This window comes from Pristiophorus japonicus, chromosome 3, assembly GCF_044704955.1.
Source record: "Pristiophorus japonicus isolate sPriJap1 chromosome 3, sPriJap1.hap1, whole genome shotgun sequence".
In the NCBI taxonomy this organism is placed as follows: Eukaryota; Metazoa; Chordata; class Chondrichthyes; family Pristiophoridae; genus Pristiophorus; species Pristiophorus japonicus.
In genome coordinates, this window is record NC_091979.1 from 43,969,627 (window position 1) to 43,977,916 (window position 8,290).

Sequence of the window (8,290 nt, forward strand, 5' to 3'; positions counted from 1 at the left end):
AGAGAAGGCGTTCGACAGGGTGGATCACGACTATCTGCTCGGAACTCTGCGCGCTTTCGGGTTCGGGACGCATTTCGTCGCCCGGATCCGACTTTTGTACGCCGCCGCGGAGTGTCTGATTAAGGTTAACGGGTCCTTGACGGCGCCCCTTCGCTTTAGGAGAGGGGTGCGCCAGGGATGCCCCATGTCCGGCCAGTTATACGCCGTTTGCGTGGAGCCTTTCCTGCGCCTCTTGCGGACGAGGTTGACGGGACTGGCTCTGCAAGGGCCGGGCGTGGAGGTCGTCCTCTCGGCTTACGCCGATGACGTGCTCCTCGCGGTAGAGGATCCCGCTGACCTGCGGAGGATGCGTGAGTGCCAGGAGATTTACTCGGCCGCGTCCTCCGCCAGGATCAACTGGGAGAAATGTTCCGGACTCCTGGTGGGTCAGTGGCGGGTGGACTCCCTGCCGGAGGAGCTCAGGCCTTTTGCCTGGAGCACGACCCATCTCCTCTATCTGGGAGTCTACCTTAGCCCCGACGAGGAAGCCTGGCCGGCGAACTGGCAGGAGCTGGAGGCCAAGGTCGCCGCTCGCCTAGGGCGCTGGACAGGACTGCTCCGAGTGCTGTCCTACAGGGGTCGAGCGCTAGTCATAAACCAGCTGGTGGCCGCAATGCTGTGGTACCGGCTGGTCACTTTGACCCCTCCCCCTGCGTTTGTCGCCAAGATACAGAAGAAGCTGGTGGACTTCTTCTGGAACAACAGGAAGCACTGGGTCTCTGTCGCGGTCTTGAGTCTCCCGCTTGAGGAGGGCGGTCAGTCGTTGGTGTGCGTCAGCGCCCAGCTCGCGACTTTCCGTCTTCAGACCCTGCAGAGATACCTTTACGTCGAGCCCCCTCCCAGGTGGTGTGCTCTGGCGAGGTATTTCTTCCGCCAGCAGCTCGACCTCAATTATGACACGCAGCTCCTGTTTGTGAACTTGGGGGGTGCCAGGACCGCCCTCCGGGAGCTGCCTGTCTTTTACAGGGAACTCATCAGGGTCTGGAACAAAGTCTCCACCAAGCGCAGCTCTCCGCCGGCTGGAGTGGCGGCCGTCCTGCAGGAGCCGCTGCTCGGGAATCCGTACCTCCACGGCCGAGGCTTCATGTGGCGGTCGGAAGAGAGGGCTGTGGCTGGTGAGGTGACCAGGGTCAGGGACCTGCTCGATGGCGGAGGAGCGGGCTGGATGGCGCCAGTCACGCTGGCGCGGCGCCTAAATTCTGCCAACGTCCGCCGCGCGGCCGATGCCATCGAGTCGCTAAAAACAGCTCTGGGCCCTGACTCCGTTAGGTGTATCGAGGAGGCTCAAGCACGTGGGGAGATCCCGTCCGAACTGACCCCCGTCCGGACGGAATTCCTCATCGGCGCCAAACCCCGGAACCTCCCTCGGGGGCCGGCGCCTCACAACTTGAGCCGCCTCGGGGAAATCCCCTCCGTGCCTTTCAGTTCCGCGCGGAGGGGTTTCCTGTACGGGCTGCTCCTGCACACCCTCAACTTTGCCATCCTCGCCGGCCGTCCGGACACGCCATGGCGCACCATCTTGCCGTCCGGAGGAGGCGGGGGTCCCCGATGGAGGGCACTCTACGCAGGGGTCCTCCCACTATTCATCGGGGACTTGGCCTGGAGGGTGGTGCACGGAGCAGTGCCGTGCAACAAATTTTTAAGCCGGTTCACGGACTCCCAGGCCGCCTGCAATTTCTGCGGTCTGGAGGAGTCCGTGTTCCATGTTTTTATGGAGTGCACAAGGTTGCAGCCCCTGTTCCATTATTTGAAGGGGCTGCTCCTGAAATTCTGGCTGCACTTCAGTCCCACTCTCCTGATCTTTGGGCACCCTGTGCGGAGGGGAGCGGGTAGGTCCGAAGGCCTCCTCGTAGGACTGCTCCTGGGCACGGCCAAGGGTGCCATCAGCCGGTCCAGGCAGCGGGCGGTCGAGGGGGTCGTTCAACCTGACTGCCTGCCTCTCTTCCGCTCTTACATCCGGTCCAGGGTGTCCTTGGAGATGGAGCACGCGGTGTCCACCGGTACGCTCGCGGCCTTCCGCGAGAGGTGGGCACCGGAGGGACTGGAGTGCATCATCACGCCCGGCAACCAAATTTTAATTTGATTTTACGTTTTAAAGTTAATTTGTTTTAATTGCCGGTGCTTTTAGTGTCCCCTTCCCTTTTATAGGGGGCACTGGGGAAAAATTGTGATTTTAGTGCCCAAAAAAAAACAAAAAAAAAAAGAAAAAACAAAAAAAAAAAAAACACAAAAAAGGGGGGAAAAAAAATGGGCCTTGTAAATGTCTGGAGTGTCACCCAGGTCGGGTGGCACAGTTTAATGTTTATGTTTTCGCAGGTAGACTCTAAAAGAGTTTCAAGCACAAGGACCAATTGTGGAGCTGTGGAGGCGTGTCCTGCTCAGTTGGAGCTGTGAGCAGTGAGTGGAGCTGCTACCAACTTGAGCTCCTGCTTGGAGAGCCCTGAGACCAGCCCAGGAGGAGAAGGAAGGAAGGGGCTTCACCACCACTTTCACCAGAGGGAGAGGAGAGAAAAGAAAACTTTCAACATCTTTATCATTTCTGCAAAGAGTTGGAGAGAGGGGGAAAAGACCAACAACATCCAGTGTGGAAGGAGGGAGACTCAACAATTCTACAGGTGGGTGTGGGTGCATTTCCCCAAAAAGACTTTGTTGTTTCGGTGGGGGGAGGAAAGAAGACCACTGAGGGCCGGAACATCGCGGGGGGTGTGTGTGTGTGTGTGTGGTAGTGTGCGTGGGGGCCGTGCTTACAACTGGGCCCCCCCCACAATTGGAACCCCCCCCACCCCCCACATTTGCCTAGCCTGGGATAGCTGGAGCTACCAGGCTGAAGATTGTCATCAATCACCCAATTAAAGATCGTTAGGAGTGCCTGGTGGCTCCAGCTACCCCAGGTGAAGACATCTTCTCCCCCCACCTGAAGACCACCCCAAGGACTTTTGTGTTTTTGCCATCTGGGGAGTGCACCCACCCACAGCTGCGAGGAGAGACCTGCCCTCGCAGCCCCCCCCCCTTCCCACCCCCCTCTCTCTTTTCTCTGCTACTCTGTTTCTCCCCTCTCTCTCTGAGAACCCTTTCCTTCCAAATTTTAAAAAAAAAAACCCAATTAAGACAACTGAGCAGAGGGAGCAAGGCCTCTCCCCAATTGTCAACGAGGGGAGAGGTGCCTCGTTAAGGGCTCCTCTGCTCAGTCAATCTACAAGAGGCCTAATAAAGACCATTAAGGCCTGTGACTTTGGGGTGGGTGTAGCCCTTAAAGGGACCCCGTGATGGCGACCCCATCCACGCCGGTGGCAGGGCCAGCAAGGTCGTATGCGCAGGCGGTGTCCACATCCACGGCACCTCCTGCGCCAGCCGCTGCCCTGCCACCTTTCAGACTAATAACAAAAAAACACGGGGTCAAGAGCTACACTCACCCCACAATGAGCATCGAGGAGTGCGTGCGGGCGATGGCTGGGGTAGTCGGCCCCTCGGCCATTGTCGCAGCCTCCAAGATGTCTGGGAAGGCCGTGTTCTTCCTGGGGTCGGAGCGGGCGGTGTCCCTGGCCCTTGAAAAGGGGCTCACGGTGGGCGGGACGTTCCTGCCGGTGGACCCTCTCGAGGCCACCGCGCAGAGGGTCATCATTTCAAACGTCCCGCCCTTTGTTCCCGCTGAGCTCCTCCTCCCTCACCTACACCAACTGGGGGAGGTAAGGTCGGGGATCAACCCCATACCGCTCGGCCTCAGGGAGAGCAGCCTGCGCCACGTGTTCTCCTTCCGCCGCCAGCTCTTTGTCCGGCTGGCGCGGGAGGAGACGACGGAGGGGAGCTTTAATGTGGTGCACGAGGGGACTGCCTACCGCGTCTTCTGGACGTCGGACGGCGTGCGGTGCCATGCCTGCAGGGAGGTGGGGCATGTTCGCAAGAACTGCCCCGCCTCCAAGGCCGCCAAACCACCGAAGGCGGCCAAGGCTGGCGCTGCCGCCACCCCTCCCCCTAGTTGCGTCCGCGTGCCGGGAGCCATGGGTGCGCGGGCATCGTCGGAGGCCTTTGTTTTCAGGGCCTCCGGCGGGGGGGAGGGAGAGCGTCCGAGCGGAAAGAGGGCGCGGAAGAAGGAGAAACATCTAGAGGCGGGTCCCCTCGGTGCGCCGGAAAGTTTGACCACCGCGCTCAGCCCAACCCAGTCACCGGCGAGCGCGGGGTGCCCCGAGCCCGTGCCCGGGCCCTTGAATAATACCACAGAGGGGCCCAGGCGCGGGCAAGAAAAGGAAAAGGGGGGGGCGGAGCGGGAGGCCTCGGCAGACATGGAGGTCTCCCTGACTCCGCGCGCCCCCAGGAACAAAAAGAGGCACCGCCCCAATGAGGCGGAGGGGGAACAACATCCCTCCGCGGAGGAGGCGGTGCCCGCCGCGTGTCCCGCGTCCCCCACCAGCGCCCCCAAATTGCGCTGCAGGCGCGAGGAGTCTTTCCCCGGGGAGGGTGAGGCAGTCGAGGCTGCCCAGCCGCTGCCTCCTGGGGAGGGCGTGGAAGATCTGCCTGTCGTGGGGGGCGTGGGGCCAGTGGAAGAATGCGTAGCCGCCGGGTCGAGCGTCCCGGGGACCGAGGCAGGCGGGGCCGAAAAGGCCGAACCTGAGCCCGCCCGGCTATTATCCAACTTCCCCCGGGAGTCGCTCGACCCGGCAGAGAATGAAACAAATAACTATGACACTGTAGATGCTGGGCCGGGGGGTGGCAGCGGGGAGGGGGAGGAACACCCACCCTCGCCCCTTACTTTGGAGCTGGAGCACTTGGAGGGCCTGGGGATTTCCTATGGCCGGGTCTCTCCTTGTTCTCCGGTTCCTGGGGCGGAGGGGGAACCCCTTCCGCTGTCATTTCCCGACCCAGCACCATTTTTAAAAGAGCCCAGTGGGGACTCCTCTGCCGACGATCCTGGGGGTGGGATCGGGGCAGTGCCAGGGCCGGTTGGAGCGGCCGGTTCATTTGCCGTACCTTGTGCGGTCGATGGGCCGGCTGCTGGCGGCCACCTCCCGGAGGAGGACGGGGACTCGGTGGGGGACGCGGGTGAAGACCTAGAGACCACCGCCAGGGAGGCGGTGGATCTGCTCGCGGCCGCCGCTGAGGCCCTCCTCGTTCCTGCAAAGGAACTCCGGGACTTTTTGGCCCAGAGCCGGGGTCGCCGCGACCAAGCCCGACTGGCCCTGGAAAAATGGTCCGAGCCGGAGCTGATCAAGGGGTCCGTCCGCGCCGCCGTTAAAACCTTGGCCGCGGGCGGGCCCTTGACAAAGGAGCAGCACCTTGAGCTGCGCGAGCTCGAGGGACTCCTCGCTGGGCTGCGGAGGGAGCGGAGTTCAACAAAAGACTCCGCTCCCCCCCCCACAATAGGTTAAGGTAGAGGTTGCACTATGCTTTTGCCATGAAGATAACCATAGCCAGCCTCAACATCAACGGCGGCAGAGGGGCACGCCGTAGATTTGACAATTTTTCGCTCCTGCGGGAGGGGAAATATGCGGTGTGCTTCCTGCAAGAAACCCACACCGTTCCGGGAGACGAAGCCACGTGGCTCCTGGAATGGCAAGGAGAGGTCCGCATGAGCCACCTCACCGCCATTTCTAGTGGGGTGGCCATCTTGCTGGGCCCGCATTTTCAGCCGGAGATCTTGGGGGTCGAGGAGCCCGTGCCAGGCCGCTTGCTGCACGTAACGGTTCGCCTGGGGGACGTGCCGCTCCATCTCGTGAACGTGTACGCCCCTCATCCCGGCCCGCAGCAAACGCGCTTCTTTGAAGAGGTGTCCGCTCTTCTTGGCTCCGTCGACGTCGGCGACTGCATTGTCCTCGGGGGGGATTTTAACTGCACCCTCGAGGCGAGGGACCGCTCCGGTGCCCCGCAGTGCATGACGGCGATGGAGAAGTTGAGGGACCTGGTCGGGTCCTTCGACTTGGTGGACGTCTGGCGAAATCTCCACCCCGACTCCAGCGCCTTTACTTGGGTGAGGCCTGGAGTTGGATGGTCTAGAGTCGACCGCCTTTACGTGTCTCGGGCGTACGTTTCCTGCGTCCCGGCGGCCTCCATGCGGCCGGTGCCGTGTTCGGACCACCACCTGGTGTGGGCGGAGCTCGCTTCGCTCCGCGCGAGGACGGGGTCCGCGTACTGGCACTTTAACAACCGGCTGCTGGAGGACGTGCGGTTCCAGGACTCGTTCCGTCGATTCTGGTCCGACTGGAGAAGGAAGCAGGGGGGCTTCCCCTCCTTGAGGCTATGGTGGGACGTGGGCAAGGCTCACGTCCGCGTCTTCTGTCAAGAGTACGCGAGGGGGTCGACCAAGAGGCGGGCGGCCAGAGTCGGGCGCCTAGAAAAAGAGGTGCTCGACCTGGAAGCCCGTCTCGGTCAAGTCGTCCAGGACCCGGCCCTGCGGACGGTGTACGAAGCGAAGAAGGCCGCGCTGAAGGACCTGCAGCTCGTCGGGTCCCGAGGCGCGTTCGTGAGGTCGCGGATCCGGTTCCTGCGGGATCTGGACCGCGGCTCCCCCTTCTTCTACTCGCTGGAAAAAAGGCAGAGTGTCCGTAAGCAGCTCTTGACGCTGCTGGCCGACGACGGCTCTCTCGTCTCGGATCCGGAGGGCGTCAACAACAGGGTCCGTGAATATTACGGGGCTCTGTTCTCTCCGGATCCGTCCAGCGAGGAAGCGCGTAGAGTTTTGTGGGAGGACCTGCCGAGGGTCGGCCCGGAGGGCGCCGAAAATCTGGAAGCTCCGCTAAGCCTGGCGGAGCTGACCGGTGCCCTCGCCCGGCTCTCGAGGGGAAAATCCCCGGGGCTGGACGGGCTGACCGTGGAGTTCCACAGGGCGTTCTGGGACGTCCTGGGGAGCGACTACGCGCGGGTCCTGGGGGAAAGTCTGGCGACCGGGGAGATGCCCCTCTCTTGGCGCAGGGCAGTCATCGTCCTGCTGCCTAAGAAGGGCGATCTCCGCCTCCTTAAGAACTGGCGCCCGGTCTCCCTCCTCAGCACGGACTACAAAATCTTCGCCAGGGCGATGTCTGCTCGCCTTGGTGCCGTGCTGGACCACATGATCCACCCCGACCAGTCATACACGGTCCCGGGCCGGACAATCCACGACAACATCCATCTGGTCCGGGACCTCATCCATTGTTCCCAGGAGGCTGGTCTGTCGGTCGCCTTCCTATCCCTCGACCAAGAGAAGGCGTTCGACAGGGTGGATCACGACTATCTGCTCGGAACTCTGCGCGCTTTCGGGTTCGGGACGCATTTCGTCGCCCGGATCCGACTTTTGTACGCCGCCGCGGAGTGTCTGATTAAGGTTAACGGGTCCTTGACGGCGCCCCTTCGCTTTAGGAGAGGGGTGCGCCAGGGATGCCCCATGTCCGGCCAGTTATACGCCGTTTGCGTGGAGCCTTTCCTGCGCCTCTTGCGGACGAGGTTGACGGGACTGGCTCTGCAAGGGCCGGGCGTGGAGGTCGTCCTCTCGGCTTACGCCGATGACGTGCTCCTCGCGGTAGAGGATCCCGCTGACCTGCGGAGGATGCGTGAGTGCCAGGAGATTTACTCGGCCGCGTCCTCCGCCAGGATCAACTGGGAGAAATGTTCCGGACTCCTGGTGGGTCAGTGGCGGGTGGACTCCCTGCCGGAGGAGCTCAGGCCTTTTGCCTGGAGCACGACCCATCTCCTCTATCTGGGAGTCTACCTTAGCCCCGACGAGGAAGCCTGGCCGGCGAACTGGCAGGAGCTGGAGGCCAAGGTCGCCGCTCGCCTAGGGCGCTGGACAGGACTGCTCCGAGTGCTGTCCTACAGGGGTCGAGCGCTAGTCATAAACCAGCTGGTGGCCGCAATGCTGTGGTACCGGCTGGTCACTTTGACCCCTCCCCCTGCGTTTGTCGCCAAGATACAGAAGAAGCTGGTGGACTTCTTCTGGAACAACAGGAAGCACTGGGTCTCTGTCGCGGTCTTGAGTCTCCCGCTTGAGGAGGGCGGTCAGTCGTTGGTGTGCGTCAGCGCCCAGCTCGCGACTTTCCGTCTTCAGACCCTGCAGAGATACCTTTACGTCGAGCCCCCTCCTAGGTGGTGTGCTCTGGCGAGGTATTTCTTCCGCCAGCAGCTCGACCTCAATTATGACACGCAGCTCCTGTTTGTGAACTTGGGGGGTGCCAGGACCGCCCTCCGGGAGCTGCCTGTCTTTTACAGGGAACTCATCAGGGTCTGGAACAAAGTCTCCACCAAGCGCAGCTCTCCGCCGGCTGGAGTGGCGGCCGTCCTGCAGGAG